Source organism: Aquarana catesbeiana, linkage group LG09 (genome assembly GCF_042186555.1).
Source record: "Aquarana catesbeiana isolate 2022-GZ linkage group LG09, ASM4218655v1, whole genome shotgun sequence".
NCBI lineage: Eukaryota > Metazoa > Chordata > Amphibia > Anura > Ranidae > Aquarana > Aquarana catesbeiana.
Window position 1 is genome coordinate 54,742,953 of NC_133332.1, and position 18,657 is coordinate 54,761,609.

At 43.3% G+C, this 18,657-nt stretch overlaps 1 protein-coding gene across 1 annotated transcript in view; it reads left to right on the plus strand.

Annotated features, from left to right (window-relative positions):
• Positions 1-18,657, plus strand: part of PRX (periaxin) — a 54,160-nt gene that overhangs the window by 17,183 nt on the left and 18,320 nt on the right. Inside the window, exons 2-3 of the mRNA XM_073598525.1 lie at positions 14,561-14,616; positions 15,733-15,834. The gene's annotated coding sequence lies outside the window, so the exon portion shown is untranslated. The remainder of the gene's footprint in view (positions 1-14,560; positions 14,617-15,732; positions 15,835-18,657) is intronic.

Consider the following 18,657-nt stretch of genomic DNA (forward strand, 5'->3'; position numbering starts at 1 on the left):
TCATTTGGTAATGAGACAGATGATGTGAAATAAACCTTTGATCTTCTTCCAGAAAATATAAGGGTCCATTTACACTATAGGGTGGATTTACTAAAGGCAAATAGAATGCACACTCTGCAAGTGCAGTTTCTCCAGAGCTTAGTAAATGAGCAAAAGCTCTGCTGACTTCCATCATCCAATCATGTGTAAGCAAAATGCTGTTTTTTATTTTCCTAGCATGTGATTGGGTACTCTTTGCAAAGTGAAGCTTTACCTTATTTACTAAGCTCTGGAGCAGCTGCACTCTGCAATTTCCACAGTCTATTTGCCTTTAGAAAACCAACCCCTATGTGTTGTGGTAAAACACGTAAATTAATGCGACCCATTTTTGTGCATAAGGCTAGGTTCACACTGCTGCAGTGCGAATTTAGTGCAATTTTGATCCGATTGCGTTGCGAATTTGCATTGCGAATTCTTTGTGTGTTCTTGCGATTCTACTGCAAATTTTGCAATCTATGGAGCTGAATTCGCATCGCACACGGATCAAACTCGGACAGGACCCTTTTTTTACGCAGGTTAAATTCGCAATGCATTGATGTGAACAGCACTCATGGAAAACAATGTTATTAAAATGACTTGCGAATTTGAGCGATCGCAATAAAATTCGCAGCAGTGTGAACCTAGCCTTAAAAAGGAACTTTACCGAACGTGTGAAAATTAAAAGTCAGCAGCTACAAATACTGTAGCTGCTGATTTTTGGAAAAGGTACCCACTAGCCTACGAAGTCCAGTGCTGCCTTCCACACAGCCAATTCTTCTCATGGCTTCAGATCCTCCACGCCGCCATATCAGCGAGATGGCGGCCCACTGGTCCTGTAGTCTTCTGGTCCTGATGAAGGAGCACGCATGCTCCGAACGTGAGCGCTCAAGCCATGCCCCCTGTTTTTAAGCGCCTGACATGGCAGCTGACGTACCCTGCTGTGATATCCTCCAGCCTCGGAGCTACGGACACCACCAGAGCGGCCGGGGACTAATCCATCACCACTACCCAGCTGGAACCGAGGGAACACCCAGGACAGCGAATGCCGTGTACACACGGTCGGACTTTTTGACCGGATTGGTCCGACGAACTTTCAATGGACTTTTGACGGACTTCCGACTGACTTTTTAACGAACGGACTTGCCTACACACGATCACACCAAAGCCCGACGGATTTGTACGTGATGACGTACACCGGACTAAAATAAGGAAGTTGATAGCCAGTAGCCAATAGCTGCCCTGGCGTCGGTTTTTGTCCGTCGGACTAGCATACAGATGAGCGGATTTCTGGGTCCGGCGGAGTTACGACGTAAAGATTTGAAACATGTTCCAAATCTAAAGTCCGTCAGATTTTCGACTAGAAAAGTCCGCTGAAGGTCTGATGAAGCCCACACACGATCGGATTGTCCGCCGGACTCAGTCCGTCTGACCAGTCCGATAGAAAAGTCCGACCGTGTGTACGCGGCATAACAGAACCATAAAACCAATGCCCGTATACCACTGCTCAAATGTGAGTTTACTTTTAAAGCAAATTAAAGCTTTTTAAACTAACATATTGGGCTTAGAGCGGTGCTGCTCTCTTCCTTCTTCTCATTACTTTAGAATCTCTTCTGCTCTCCTGAGCTGGCTGCAACTATCAACACCGACCAGAACCTTTAATACAGGTCTGGATCCAGAAGGAAATGCTTCCAAATACTAACTGGACTTCTATCATTATTGTTGTTTATATATCTCACTAGCTGCCCCTTGCAGCACTCCATCCTACCCTCCTTAGTCTTCTGGGATGTGTGACGTTATTCTGGTGGGCTAGGTGACCCCATCTTCACCTAGATGAGGAATAAGGTAGGAGTAAGTACCACTAAATAAAAAGTACTCACTCCTCCAAAAAAAGATCTTCAGTTCTGAATGGGCCCCAAGAGCCCTCCTGGGTTGATGACGGGGATATGTGATGGAGTCTGGTGGGGCCATTATGGAAAGTTATGGCTGCGCAGATTTCCTCCCTGTGTCGACCACTGGGCCATTTCCTGAAACAATAAACCTCCAAGAAGCTATATAACCAACCACCTGTTAACTGTTTAATTTTAGTACATGCTTGTGTAGCAGAATCTCTAACCTCTTCCAGTCTAATGGGAACCTTTGAGGCCACAGACCGCTGACATCCTTCAATATGTAGTGGGTTGTGAGACACAGTGGGTGCAAAGGTGGTAAAAGTCATTGGGCACCAGACACTTCTTGGATGCAAAAGAGGTTTTATTTCTTTTAACAATCCTTTTTATATTTTGCAAGGGAAAGAGGGTTAGGGCCAGGACACCCTTAAGTAGTTACAATTTCAATAGGCAGATTCTGAGACTTCAATAGGAAGACATCCGTATAGGGAAAGGCCCCAGCAAGGTGCCACTATTGCACATGCAAGTTTGCTGTCTCCTATGGCAACAGTATTCAACAGTTCCTAATGCAAAGTTCAACAATTCTCTCAGCTCAGCTTCACTACAATGTCCACTTGTACCTGTTCAGCCCCTTGAGCTCCTAGTCTCTCACTGGGCTCTCTGATTCACTGACTCTGAATCCTGTGAGCTCCTCAAGGCTTTTGCAGTGGTATCTCCCTCAAGCGTCACCCACGCTTCCCTGCTGGGTCCCTAGCTTGGCACTCCAGATACCTTTCAAGCTTTACCCCTGCTGCCTGGCTCGGCCCCTGGTTTGACACACAAGGCTGCTCTGCAAGCGTCACCTCCGCTGGTTGGGTCCTTGACTTGATCACCGCCTGAAGTTTCCCGATTCTCTACCGTGCCCGGTGAGAATGTTGCTCCGTTACATGCTTTAGTTACTCACTGTGGTCCCTGGTAAAGGTGGTTGGCCCCTTAGTGGCGACAGCTTCCCCTCTGCCTCCGACCACGACAGGTTCTCCGGGCCGGCAGAACCGTCACTTTTGATTGGACTGCAAGTAGCAGTCCCAACCCTGCGCTGCCCTCTTACTTTTGGATAGGCCCTCACACATCCTGGCAGCCAGATGACCCTGGGATAGGCCCAATCTCTGGCCTATCAGCCCGGGCCAGATGACACACGTCCACCCAGATGGCAGTTCGGGTGGCACAGAACATAGATCAACTGACTCCACCCGAATATATAGGTTCTCCCAGCAGGCCAAGGGATTCAAGAAAACTCCTGCCCATTGGCCGAGATATCCCATATACCCATAACTTGACCTTGGAATGTCCTTCTCGCATCTAATGCCGCCAAGTGCCTGGCCACCTAGTGGCAGAAGAGAAAAGTACAACAAGGCCAAACTTAGGGAGAAATCAATGGATCTCTAATAACTATCTACAGTAGCTACTCCTGACAAGGAATTTAATGAGGAGCTCCCTGACTAAACCCCAGGGCGAGACACTTGAAAAATGCTTCCTAAGTATTAGTATAGCATTTGGTTAGAATTCTAATTGACTTCAAATGAGCTCCAATGTAGGCCAAGCATTGCTAAAAAATAAATGCCAATCTCATCCAATCCAATTTATTCAAATATTAAGTGTTTAAAGAAGACTAAGAAAAAAGCATAAAAGAAAATCTAAGCAGAAGTACACCTTTAGCAGTGTTAATTTTGGCAGAAAATTTCGATTTAGTTTTAGTCTTAGTCTTAGGACTAAAATGGCATTTTAGTTTTAGTCCCATTTTAGTCTTCTGCAATTGTTTTAGTTTTAGTCGTATTTAGTCGACTAAATCTCCAGTACATTTTAGTCGACTAAAATGTCCTACGTTTTAGTCGACTAAAATCTCCAGTACATTTTAGTCAACTAAAACTCATTTTAGTCATCTAAAATCGAATGGGTGTAATTCAATTGTAATGCATTAGTTAACATTTCTCTACAATTTCCAAACTCATTATATACTGCTGGAGTGAAAAATCTCATATATTATTTAAGGTATTGAGGCATGAACATGCACTACAGACCAGTGTTAATTTTGAAGTCAAATTTCAATTTAATTTTAGTCTTAGTCTTTTGACTAAAATGCCATTTTAGTTTTAGTCCTTTTGACTAAAATGCCATTTTAGTTTTAGTCGTATTTTAGTCATCTCAATTGTTTTAGTTTTAGTCGTATTTTAGTCGACTAAAATAGTATTCATTTAGTCAACTAAAATGTTTTAGTCGACAAAATTAATACTGCACCTTAGTAAGTAAGGGTTACATAAAGGATACCCTTTGAGGGATTTTTTATGTTTTGGCGTAAGATACAATCAAAATGTTACCAATAGGCAGTGGCGGACCACTCATTGGGGCGCCCCCCCGATCCATGCGTCCGGCCCCTAATCTACATGCAGGGTGCCGGACGCATGGATTTCAATGGGGGGGGGGGTTTAAGAAGCACATGATTAGAGCTTGAGGCTCTAATTGGCTTAAAAAAGGGTGAGCACTGCGCCCCAAGCCCACCCACTTCTGTGATGTGTGCGGCGGTGGTTGGAGCGGAGGAGGAGCTAGCGGCAGCCAATGAGCTTGCAGTCTCCAAAGTTGCTGTGCAGCCTGCGCTGGGAAAAGAAAGATGGCAATTTCTGACAGTGGCGCGTGCTGCAGCCTGGCTCTATCCACCTGACTTCTCTCCTACTGCTTCGTCCATCTGCAGTGCATGGACTTCACGGTGGCGGAGAAGGAGGGGAAGCTGCGATCGTGGATGGGGTAAGTGCGGACCCGGCAGCGGGTTGTTTAAACACCTACAGTATTCTGACTAACAGTATTTAACAAAACTGAACTGCATTTACCTAGCAACAGTATATAAAGACAGTCCTAACTTGCTATAAGAGTCCCTGTTTTATCCCACTGGCCAGTGAATGATAAAAAAACTATTGGCCGGCAAAGTCAGGGGCCCTTGAAGAAAGCAAAACAGTTCCCAGGAGACAACAGAGGAACTAGTACAATGTTAGACCCAGAACACCCTCTTCTGGGACTCTGGTGCTCTGATTCAGTAAAAGTCAAGCTCGAGTCAGACACGGATTGAAGTTCCTGTGATGTCTCACTTTGAGTTGTTCTGAGACAGTCCCTCTTTTCCTTCCTCACAAGTGGTAGGACTGCTCTCCAGTACAGTTTGATCTCACCAGACTTGCAGATGCTCTTTCACCTGGCCCTGTCGCATAAGTCAATCACCGCTGCCAGGGTTGAATCAGATCCAGCCAAGATGGCTGCCCCCTGCACTGGAGACACTCCATAGATAGTGGTCTCCTTAAAGATGGCTGCTGCACTTCTGCATTAATGAATATTCAGTTTAACCATGTCCACAGGATAATACAGCAGTAACAAAGGAAGACATTCCGAAGCATTATTCAGCTACAGTCCAGGTTACATATCAAAAGCATTTTTTTTACATAGAAATAGCATAGAAGCATGAGCCTGTCTTGATATCAACCTTCTGTCAAACTCTGTACAGCAGTACTCTGGAAGAGAGTGGAGCAGCATTAAGAGCCATTCAGACTCTACTGCATGTACATGTGCTGACTGCAGACAAGCATAGCTGATGACTTATCAGTATGTTGCTGCTCCTTCCTAGTCTAGGAGAACATGTAATCACTTTAACCCATTCCTGCGCAAAGATAGGTTGGTTTCCTACTTCTACCAGGGTGCTATGGGCTTGGGACCACCCTATGGTACCCGCTGCATCCTGCCATTCACACCCTGGGAGACTCCTGACCTGGCCTAACCAACACGCCCAAGCAGTCAGTCTCATACTTTCAGGCCTTACAGCAATGGACCCCAATAGCAGCCTCAGTCAGCACCATCACATTCCAGAGGAAATCACCATCTTGAGCTTAGGAGAAGGAAGACCCCACACTCACAAAAGCGCTTTAACTATTTACTGAACACAGATAATTATATATATATATATATATATATATATATATATATATATATATATATATATATATATATATACATCCTTTGGTTGTCCCAGTGTTAACAACACAATTCTTAAGGTTACAAACAATACAGAAAACATAGGAGAGTGATATCTGAGTCAGGGAGCCTATACCTTTTAGAGAGTTTTGCCAGTGTCCAGCATCCCATGCAAACGGGATACAAGTAGTCCCCATTAGTCCTACATCTTCTTCCTTTGACAACCCCCCAAGGAGAAGCTAAAACAAATAGAGTCTTACAGACTACATTTTTGCTGTGGCTTGGTCTTCCAAACACTTCCCATGACCACTTTAGCAGAATCCCACCAAGTCTAAAAATATCTGAGGTCTACTGAGGTCTACTTCTCAATATGCCCCATACTGGCTGGGGCAGGGCTGACACTTCTTAGCTTGGGGTTTACAACTACTTTAAAGCACACCTGTCAGTCACTTAAACAATTGAAATACTAGAATTGATATACTCACCTCTGCCTGTGTCCCCAGTTCCACACCTTAAATTTGTGGATGGGGGAATAGGGTCAGTTTTTTTTCGTTCACCTTGCTAGTTGAATGGAAAAAAAACGATCCATCTATGGGCTGCCTAACAGAGCAAATGTCCTCATCCTGGCTGTACTGTCTGGCAGAGGTGCATGAATCACAAAAGTGGCTGGATAGGGTTACAAACTTTTTGGAAGATAAGACTGTCCACATATTTATATTTTTAGCTGCTCACCTAAACTTTTGCTTTTAAGGTGTTTTATAAAGTCAGTGTAAGACCTTTTTTACTCCAGTGGTTCACGCGAAGCAAAGCAGCTTGTTATGAATGCAAAACAAGAACACACCTGCACTGCAACTCACCGCAGTGCTAATTAGCGCATGGTGGGGGGGAATTTATCAAGACTGGAGAAGGCACAGTCTAGAGCAGCTGTGCATAGCAACCAATCAGCTTCCATCATCAGCTTGTACAATTAAGCTTTGAAAAAGGGAAGATAGAGGCTCAATGGTTTCTATTGACAACTGCTCCAGATTCTGCTTGCTCCAGTTTTGCTAAATTCCCATTAATGTGCATTGACACTGCGCTGCAAAGAAATTAAGCTTTCCCTCTGAACCAGCCCATATTGAGCCCTAAAAAGTTTAAAACAGCATTCCTCTGTAGGTTTAGAGGACAATAAGGCAGGTATGTGCTGGGGATAGAGATGGGAGCCAAAGAAGCCCACCATACAAAGCGGTTTTAAATGAGGACAACAGCTTTATTACCCAAATGGATCGCTTTATTACAAAATGTAAATTAAATCAACAACGTTGTCATCTAATTTTAACGTTGAGAGATGGAGGTTCCTTTGTGTTATTTATTGATTTAATTTAGATTTTGAAATAAAGCAACCACTGTCCCCCTTGTTTGAAACTGCTTTGTATGGTGGACTACTTTGGCTCCCATCTCTATTTGTTTCAGTAGTATTATTAGGATGCAACCTGGGAATATAACGTTTTTAATTAGGTGAGTTGGTGCCCTTTTTGAGATAACGCATTTATATTATTTTTGTCTCTTCGTTTTTTTTTTTGCATTTGGAGTTATGTTCTGCAGGTAGCCTCCTCATTTTAACATCTTAAAGTGATACTAAACACACACTGTTTAATTTACATTGCCCCTTCTATTTCTGTATATGGATGATGGCACTGTAATTATTTAAATAAAAAAAAGAAAATCTAAGTACCTTTTTCCTAATCGATATATAGCTGTGTCATGACCCAGCTCTCTCCCAGCCTGTCTGCAGGGAAACATAAGCAGGAGGAACTTGTAGTCCTCTGCTGCTGGTCAAAATTAAAAAATTGCCTTTGGAATACAGAGTAAAAGTAAATAATTAATATCAATAAACTGTTTTAAATGTTCATACAAATATATACTATATTAGCAAAAGCATTGAGACACCTGCCTTTACATGCACATAAACTTTAATGGCACGCCAGTCTTAAGGCCCATACACACGATCGGACTTTTTGACAGCAAACATGCAAATTAGCTGTGTTAAGGCAACATCTGACCGTGTGTACGCTCCATCGGACAAACTTTTTTTGGTTTTCATCAGATAAATGTTGGCTGTGCGAACAGACAAACTTGGCGGCAACAAAAGTCCGACGTCGGCAAGTCTGATCATGTGTACACAAAACCATCAGACTTTAGTACAAACTACAAACACAGATGCTCAGAACCAATGCAAAAGATCAGACAACAATACAGAAGTTGACCAAAGGGTGGCGCCGGAGAATTGAACGTCCTCTTTTGAAGTGTTGTCAGTTACGTTGAAACGTCACTACGTTTGTGTTTGTTGCCTAAAAAGTCCTGCCGTGTGTATGCCTAACAAGTTCACGGCCAACGCCCTTTGTACAGAAATCCACAGAAAGGTTTGTATAAGTCCGATCGCGTGTACGAGGCTTAAGTCGGTAGGGTTCAATATTGAGTTGCAGCTATAACAGCTTCAAGTCTTCTGGGAAGGCTGTCCACAAGGTTTAGGATTGTGGCTATGGGAATGTTTGACCATTCTTCCAGAAGCACATTTGTGAGGTCAGGCACTGATGTGAACAGGAAGGCCTGGCTCACAGTCTCCACTCTAATTCATCCCAAAGGTGTTCTATCGGGTTGAGGTCAGGACTGGTCTGCATCATTTGGTGGAGGGGGGATTATGGTGTGAGGTTGTTTTTCAGGGGTTGGGCTTGGCCCCTTAGTTCCAGTGAAGGTAAATCTTAAGGCGTCAGCCTATCAAGACATTTTGGACAATTTCATGCTCCCAACTTTGTGGGAAGAGTTTGGGGATGACCCCTTCCTGTTCCAACATTACTACACACCAGTGCACAAAGCAAGGTCCATAAAGACATGGATGAGCGAGTTTGGGGTGGAGAAAATTGACTGGCCTGCACAGAGTCCTGACCTCAACCCGAAAGAAGACTTTTGGGCTGAAAGGGTGGGCCAACTCAATATTGAATTCTACGGACTAAGACTGGGATGCCATTAAAATTCATGCGCGCATAAAGGCAGGTGTCCCGGTAATATAGTGTATAATTGAAATCAAATCTTTACTATTTTTTGCCAATAACATGGTACGGGCGGATTTCTGCCACTCACAGGCTGTGTCATGCCCCTCCAGCCTGTGTCTTAGAATAAGAGGGAGGTAAGGCCTCAATTAATCTACATGTAATATCCCACCCATTGTCTTTAGCTGGTTAGTGGGCATGTAGGGGGAGGGAGTGGAGTGTCATTTACCACTGTGTATACTCCCACATGTGTGACTCTATAGTCACATGGGCTTCCCAGATTTAATCGGGAGAAAATGCTCAGCATAGAAACTCACTGAAAACTGAGCATGTGCAGAAGCTGCCAACACTGCTCTTCAAAATCCCCAACTACATAGGGGACATGATCAAAAGGGGGAGATAGAGAACATCAGGATCAACCAGGATTTTTGCAGAATACAGAAAACAAATCTCAGAGTAAGTATAAACAGTATGTAATACACCATTTATTGATAGTTTTTTTATGATGTGGGTTTAGTGACACTTTAAATCTACATAGTTCCAAAAAGTTCTTGTAACTTCAAGAAATCTATCTATAAATGTTATTGTCTTTTGTATAAACCAACTTCTCATTTTTGTTTTGTGGCCTTTTTCTATTTTGTGACTCTGGAGTTGATATACTAAAGGCAAATAGGCTTTTCACTTCACTTGGCAAGGGAATTTGTACATTGCAAGGGAATGTGGTGAAAATTCACTTTGCAAAGAATACTCAATCACATATAAGGAAGTGTATTTAAAAAAAAAAGTATTTTTGCTTGCGCATGATTGGATGATGAAAGTCAGTAAAGCTTCTCTTCTTTCAAAGGGTAGATTCCCTTGCAAAGTACAAATTCACTTGCATAGTGAACAGCCTATTTGCCTTTAGTAAATCATCCCCTACGCTGTATATCATAACACATGCACGTGTTTTTTATAGCTCATTCAGTAGGCATGCCTTGTGCAGGAATTCTTTGCACTGTCCAACATGATCACGCCCTGCTCTTGATCCCTATGTCGGAGACCCCAGAGTGAGGGAGGCAGGTGTCCATATGTCCTTAGGCATTCAGAATTTGTTTCTTAAAATAGCCAGGCCCACGTCTACCCCATTAGAAGATGAGGGATTCTGCTCTGGATTTACAGAATGAGTGATTGTCAAATAATAACCTGAAGTAACCCAATCATTGTAGTGCTGTAAATGTGGACTAGTTGATGTTCCACCCTGCTGATTTTGTCTCTCCGTTCTGCCATCTCGTAACCCCCCACCTCCTATAGGTGCCATGTTTGGTCTGACTGATATAATGTATGTTTGCATTATTTTGAGAAGGCCCTAAATCACATTGCGTGCTTTACCCTCTTCAAAATGTGCTAATGTATTTACTTTGTATATAGAGGCTGGTCTATTGCTGAATTGACAGTTGTTATAAGGAATTAAGCAAGGTAATTTGTAATTTGCCACTATCAAAACCAGTAAAGGTATTTTTACATAAGTACATCAGCCACCTGTAATTCTCTGTACAGCAGTAGTCAGAATGGATGAGGGATGAGCATCGGTGTGAGCCAGTCCAGGTTCTATTACTTTGCACAGTGCTGTCTGTGAACATGCTTACCTGGGGAAAAGCAGAGGGAAGAACTCAACAATCTTCTGCTGCTCCTTTATTGTCCAATCACACAAGGTGTGGTTAACCATATTATTTAAGTGCAGTCTGCAGAAAGAACTTAAAACTGGGGTCACACTTATGCAAATTGGATGCGGTTTTCCGCACATCCAATTCGCATGACAAGAGACTGTGACCAACTCTCAATGGAGTCAGTTCACACAGCTCCGGGCTGTGATCCACACTGGAAAAGTGTCCTATGCATCTTTGGCTCTGTTTCAGGTCCGAATTCAGGCAAAAATTTGGACCTGATTCGCACATGAAACAGAGAACAGGGATGCACCAGACCCCTGCTGCGAGCCGCAGCCACAGCTAGTGTGAACCCGCCCTAAGGAAAATATGGAAGCCACCAGCACTCCAAAATGTATTGTGAGAAACACATTGGGGTCGATTTACTAATGCTGGAGAGTGCAAAATCTGTTGCTACTCTGCATAGAAACCAACCAGCTTCCATTTTTTTTTGTTTGCCTAAGTTTAATTGAATAAGTTGAAGTTAGAAGCTGATTGGCTACAATGAACAGCTGCACCAGATTTTGCACTCTCCAGTTTTAGTAAATTCACCCCATTATGTCACATAGGTCAAAATGCCAATGTTGCAAGGTCCCCTTTCTCATATTGTGTTCTCACATTTGTAAAACACATCTTTGGGGAGCTGGTAACTTCCTTCCTTTCTGCTGGTTTTGCATTGCTTATCCATTGCAGTCACTGCGAGCACCACCTTTAATCATTGGTCCAGCATTGTCAGAGTTGAGAATCCATGTTTTCAGTTGCTTAGCCTGTAGTGTGCAGTTTGGTTCATCCTACATCTTCTGAAACCATCACTTGTGCCCACTCCTAATGTGTCACTGTGATAGAAGGTAGCAGCTGTATGTTGAGCAAAAAGCCATACTGATTTACCACTGTATGACATTTAAACTTTATTACAAATCATGTAAATGGAGTAGTGGACAGATTCAAAGCTGTTGGTAGGAATACAGTGGGATCCCTAACAAATTATGTATCTTACATCTCCTTACACTTTCATTTTGCTTGTCCATATATACTTTGGCTCTTTTGTATTGTTTGAAGATAATATAGTATAACCTACAGTTCTCAACTCAAGGGTAGATTTGTTTCCAGTTCTAGTAGGAAAGTGTCTAACAGGGTAACTGTTTGTCTGGTCCATATTAGGATTTTTGCTTTCATGCTCTCCACTTACACTGTAGAAACACCTAATAAAACTGAACAAGGACAGTATACTTCTCCTATTGTGTCCTTCATAATGGAAAATGGTATTTAACGAAAGAACATGAAACCTTTGTAATGGACCTGACTTGAGATGGAAGTTGGTGGAGTTCTAGTAGAGCAATTGGCTGCCAGAACCCTTAAAGCAGTGGTCTCCAAACGACGGCCCTTTGCTTGCCTTTATCCGGCCCTTGGAACACTATTCCTCCCACTGACACGAATAATGGGGCATAATTCCTGCTACTGGCAACAGCAATGGGGCAGTATTTCTCCCATTGATACCAACGATGGGGCCCTATTTCTCCCATTGACACCAACGACAGGGCCCTATTTCTCCCCCTGACAACAACGATGGGACAGTATTTCTCCCATTGAAACCAAAGAAGGGCACGCTATTTCTCTCATTGACACCAGCAATGGGGCACTATTTTTCCCATTGACACCAAGGATGGGGTATTTTTTCTCCCATCGACACCAACCATGGTGCACCATTCCTCCCCTTAATACCAAGAATGCATTGTTTGCTCCCACTGACACCCGGACAATTTCTATTCCCAATAAATTCTGAAGGACAGTAACCTGGCCCTTTGTTTTAAAAGTTTGGAGACCCCTCCCAAAGCTCTGCCCAAAAGAAGCAGACAGAGGGCAAAGGATTAGTCACCAGTATTGCCTGATTCCCCAGTACTGACTAATTATGCATTGTTCTTGTCCTTGACATTACCAAATCTCACTCCTGATCTTCAGAAGACTATCAGTCAGAGAAGAGCTTGCAACTGTGACTGTGTAAATGGAGGTGTAAACTCATCTACTCACATGCTTTCTGCTATCACTATATGGTTAAGTTTGCTATTTCTGTGTGTCTATCATCTATCTATTTATCTATCTATCCATCTATTTGTCTATCTGTGGATTTTCTGTTCAATTCTTGAAGGACCAGTCCATTAAAAACAGATACTGGAACACCCTTCTTTCTTCCGTACTTGGACGGCTGATGGCGAAGTGAGGTGTGGTAGGTTCTTCTAAGACCAGGGATTAATCTCATGGGAGGAACTTAGAGCTTAATATGGTAGATTCCCCTTAGATGATTGGAGATATAGACAGCTTCAACATTTTAGGCGTGGTTTACCTCAAGCCATATGCCCCCCTACCTCCTCCACTCTATTTGAGAAGCTTTGCATGTCAGCCAATCCAATCCCGCCCTCCATATCTGTCCTGTATGAGATGCTACTAGGGCTGGGACCCAAGGGGAAGCCAATATACTTTCGAGAATGGGAAAGAGACATGCAACATGAGTTTACTGAGCTGCAATTTGACCATTTATACCGCCTTACTCACTCTAGTTCTGTTGACATGAAAATGCAGGAGAATGGGTTCAAGGTAATGACTAGATGGTATGGGGTCCCCACCAAACTTGCTAAAATATACCCAGCCTCCTCAGATGCTTGCTGGCGGGACTGTGGGCATAGAGGCTCATTTTTACACATTTGATGGGCTTGCCCTAAGATACAGCCTTATTGGCAGGAAACTAGAACCCAAATAAACCTCATCTTGAACATAGACCTCCCTGACTCTCCAGTGGGTTTCCTCCTTCATGTCCCCACCATCCTTTTCAGCATCTATCGAAAGTCGGTACTACCTCACCTCCTGAATGTGGCTAGGAGATTGATCCCCATCTACTGGAAAAGCAGCCAAGTTCCAAGGTGCACGGAATGGATTGGTCTTGTGAATGATATTAGGGCTGCAGAGGAGTGGGTGGCGACATGTAAGGACAGACACGATAAATAGTATGGGATTTGGGTCACTTGGATTGATTATGTAGATGAGGCCCGCACAAACACACAACCAATGGTTACCGTCCCTGTGGGAAAAGTTTAACTGTCATAAATGTTATAGACTTGACTTGATCCTCCGAGATATTTGATATATGACTGCTAGTACATCTTAAGAGTGCTTCTTTTCTTTTATTCTTTTTGTTTGGTTTTAATGTTTCATGTTTTCTTTATCTGTATGCCTGCTGGGCTCTAGTTTTTCTGCCCAAATCAGTGTTTGCTCATTACTACCGCTAAGTTTAGTAGCAGGGACAGAGACAAACTAATATGGCTCATATGTTTTCATGACCACCAAGTAGACGCCTCCGTCTCTAATACCCTCTATGTTGGATGGCTAATCGGGCCTTTTGTTATGTACTTTGATCAAATACTTACTTGGGTTGCTTTGTCTTCTCTTTTTCATGTCTGTTACTTGACTGTTGTCGTCTTTTTGACAGTTTTGTCAGAATTGTGAACATAAATAAAGATTATATAAAAAAATTAAAAAAAACTGATACTGGCAAGCTAATTAGCCAATTGTTTTTTTTTTAAATCTCTTGGGTTCTCATTCTTGGTCCTTCCATGTCCATAATGAAGGAGTTTTCACCATCTTCATGGTGAAGGAAGCTGAGCTCAGTAGTGTGGAGATAAGATTTTATCACTATTGGACACAGACAAGAACTAAAATCCAACCTTCAGACTTTGGAAACGCCAATCCCTTCACCTGCCTGTCATTTATGCTATGGCAGGAGGGCTTGGTGGAGAGCTTCAGAGGAAGTTGAATGATGTTATGTAGCAGCTTAAATTGTTTTTAATGGCATGACCGTCTTTGTAAAAGAAGATAATGTGAAATCATTTTATGACTCTCAGCATTATTAGAATGTCGTGATTTTAGTAATAATGGATAAAATACTGACTGATTGTTCTTTTCCCAGGTGTAGGGGAAGAAAGATTAGAAAGGCATGTGGTCAGTAAAGTGTCTGAACCCACAGTAAGTATTTTTTCTATCATATGCATGCTGCCTTTGACTATAGCTGAATTGCTGCTCCTTTAAATTACACAAAGCTTTTGTCACTTGCGATGGTAACAAAAATATACTGGCATTATATATCCTAGGACAATGACACATTTTGGGTTTTAGGGCAATGACATATAGGACTTTTAGAACAACAATGGCACAATGACAACTGGAAGATTCCAGAGCAATGGTACACTGATACTTGTGGACCCATATCAATGGCTCTTTGGCATTTGAGATCCTATAACAATTGAACTATGGTAGAAAAGATACTAAGGAAATAGTTGTATACAAGTGTGCCTGTGCAAAAAAACTGAAGATGTGCACAATACAGAAATCATCTTTTAACTGATTTGTCTATAGTCAACTTCAATGTGATTATGCACCCGCTTATGAATAAAGTCAGGATCTGTTCCTATAGACACTGTGGTGCCCTAGAACAATATACATTCACAAATGGAGGTTCCAGTAGCAATGTGACAGCGACACTTAGGGTATTAAAACAAAAAATCCAGGACACTCTATACTGCAGGGGTAGGCAACCTGGGGCTCTCTAGCTGTTGTGGAACTACATTTCCCATGAGGCATTGCAAGGCTGGCAGTTACAATTACTCCCAGAGGCATGATGGGACTTGTAGTTCTGCAACAGCTGGAGGGCCCCAGGTTGCCTACCCCCGCTATACTGTGATTATACCCAATTATAAAAGGGTGCAGATGGTGCCATCAAAACATAAGTTCCAACCCAAGGTATCACCAGCATGCCATGTTCCACCAAAAAAAGGGCACACCATACAGTAATCAGAACCAAATATAAAAAGGTGCAGATGGTGCCATCAAAACATGTTATAATCCCAAGGAAATAACCAGCACGCCATGTTCAAACAAAAAAAAATGTGTTGCCCCCTAAAAATGTGATGTGACACTTGGGATTTGCAGAAAAAGGCAACACTTGGAGCTCTCCAGAACACAGCAACAAAACCACACAGACCTACGGTATGTTTTGAATAATGCTTTTCTCTCTCTGGGATTCATTTTAACTAATTTCCCTTCACCTGCCTTGTTAATGGTATATCATTTTTGTTTCTACAGCAAGCAACTGTAAAAGAGAAGTTCAGCCCCCTAAAGCAGAGGTCTCCCCCCGCCGGTCGCCCCCACCTGTCCCTAGAGGAAATCAAAGACGCAGATCGAGCGGTGAGAATTTCCTCTCATTCATTGCAAGGAGGGGAAAGGGATGTTAGGCTGAAGTAGCAGAGACTGGGGTCATCACTCCAGCTCACATCCTGTGTTATGTTAGAAGGTGAAATTCACTTCTCGCACAAGTGAAATCTAGGTACGTTACATGGCGGTGGAAATGGAAAAGTGATGTGTCGCTAAAATCAACTAAATATCCCTTTATAGTGTGTACTTGCCTCAGTTAAGAGCACTAGTTTCTAGTTTCTGCTGATTCGTTCATCTGGGAGGAGGTATCTCCAGCACAGAGCCTGTGATTTACAGCCTTAGCTCTGTTCCAGTGTGACGTGTGAACGGGGGGGGGGGGTGTCCCTTCCCTCCAATCAGTTCTCAGAACTCTCCTCGCTAAGCTCTGCAGTGTGTAATTTCATCTCCCCGTCCCCTTTTTCTGACGGCTTACGTGGCGTACACACGAGCGGAATTTCCGTTGGAAAAATCTTGGATGGTTTTTCCGACGGAATTCCGCTAAAGCTTGGCTTGCATACACAAGGTCACACAAAAGTTCGCTGAACATTTTCGAACGCCAAGAACGCGGTGACGTAAAACACTACGACGAGCTGAGAAAATGAAGTTCAATGCTTCCGAGCATACGTCGAATTGTTTCTGAGCATGCATAGGAATTTTGCGCGTCGGAATTGGTACAGACGATCGGCATTTCCGAACGGAACTTTTTCCGACCGAAAAATTGAGAACATTCTCCAATCTTTTGCTGGCTGGAATTCCGCCAGCAAAAGTCTGATGGAGCATACACACGGTCGCATTTTCCGACCAAAAGCTCGCATCGGTCTTTTGCTGCCCGAATTTCCGATCGTGTGTACGCGGCATTAGACAAGCTTTATTAATTCTGAACTTTGAACAGCTGTAGAGAAGAGAAGACTGCATATAGACAGGAGGATTTGACCCATCTCTGTGTATCATCTGTGTCCAGACACTTCACTGGGTGTATGTAAGGGGCTTACAACCACTTTATAGCAAACCTGTAGTGTAAAAACAAATATTCATAAATGTATTATCCTGAAATCTTAGAAGTTAAAAATTAAATTCATAGCAATGCTCACCTTGTCTCCAGAACTGCCCCCCCCCTCACAGACAGTCTACAGGGCACTGGTCCTTTTCTGGGTTAATTGTTGTCCACTTCCTGTGTGCACAGGCTGTCATGGACACACCCCCTGGGTCAGCCTGAGCACACAGTACAATACTGAGGCGCTGACTTCATTCAATGTGTGCAACGTTAAAGATCTCCCACCACTGACACCAGAATAGCGGAGGAAGGGTAATGTAAGTTGTAAGGTGACATAGCATTGCCAATCAGACGACTGCTAGAAATAAGGTATAATACATGTATGTGTGTGTGTTGGGGGGGGGGGGGGGGTTGAAGTCATGACAAATCAGCATGACAGCCTAGCAAAAAGAGGTGTCAGTGTTCTGCTGAGAAAGTTCCCCTTGGCGGATAATGACCCCCCTGTAGTGCGCAGGCGCAGCGCTTGTGCAGTAGGAACAACAAGGGAGCCGCCGAAAAGAGCCGAAGCTGAACACCTGAGTCACTTTGTAACAGGCCGCTCGCCACGCTTCGGGCACGGCCTCGCTGCGCTCGGCACTTTAATATTCTGACTCTATGTCCACTTGGATGGTGAGGCTTTAACATGGACTTAGGTCAGAATGTAGTGCGCAGGCGCCGTATAGAGCTGACGATCAACTGCTCTTCTTCGTCAATTTTCGGCGGCTCTGTAGTCATTTGAACCTTTAAGTGTGTTTTATGTGACTATTTTTGTGCACATGACAACCTCTGACCTCAGCGAGGAGGAGGGTGTTGTACAAGCACTGCTGTAATCAAAAATTGGTACAATTCTCTAGCAGATAACAGTACAGAAAGGTTGCGATTCGCAGTTTTGCTGCCAGAAGTAAACACAGCTATCACATGATCACTGCTGACACTAGAAGAAACTTGCAAAGGACTGACTTGTCCTCTGCACTGGGCTCCCAGTGGCCATCTTGGGGGAGATGTGTCTGATTGGGGGCAGAGCTTTTCTGAGATTTGGGAAGCCATCTTGGACTCAGACTTGGACTTTGATTATATATAGCCCCTGCTGAATCACTTTGGCATGCCAGCACTTTGAGGAGTACAGAGACGGACACCCACTGGTTATGAAAGACCAGGTAAAGCCCAGGGAAAGGTTTCACATACCGCCCAACATTTTGAGATGGGATTGAGGGACACCTACTAGTAAATGTATGTAGGCATAGGACACGCCCCCTGTCACACCCCCTTAAAGGAGAATTAACCACAAGTGCTTTTTTTTTACCACTACTATTCCTTTATATTGGCTTTTAAAATGTACAAATGCAGCAATTTAGAATTTGGATTAAATGTTTAGCACTGGGAAACACTTTTTGAAAGATAAAGAGTGTATTTTATATACTACTATATGGATCAGACCAAAATGAGGGACAAATGAGGAGGAAAGAGGGACAGAGGGACATTGCTCCGAATCAGGGACAGTCCCTCGAAATCAGGGACAGTTGGGAGCTATGGGTTTCAGAGAAGTCCTGCATGCTCTTGAGACACCCTGGCATTTGGGGAGGGACCTATGTGCCCAAACTGCTATCCGGATTGGTACATCCTTGCATACCGATCTGCCAGCACAGCACCCCTTCTGGAAGGCCACATGTAACAGCCACAAGGGCACCTGTTTGAAGAAGTAATCCTTGATCACCCTGATGTATGTAAGTCTTGCAAAATTGATGGTATTGTGGCAGATGTATATAAGCGCTTTACTGTCCATA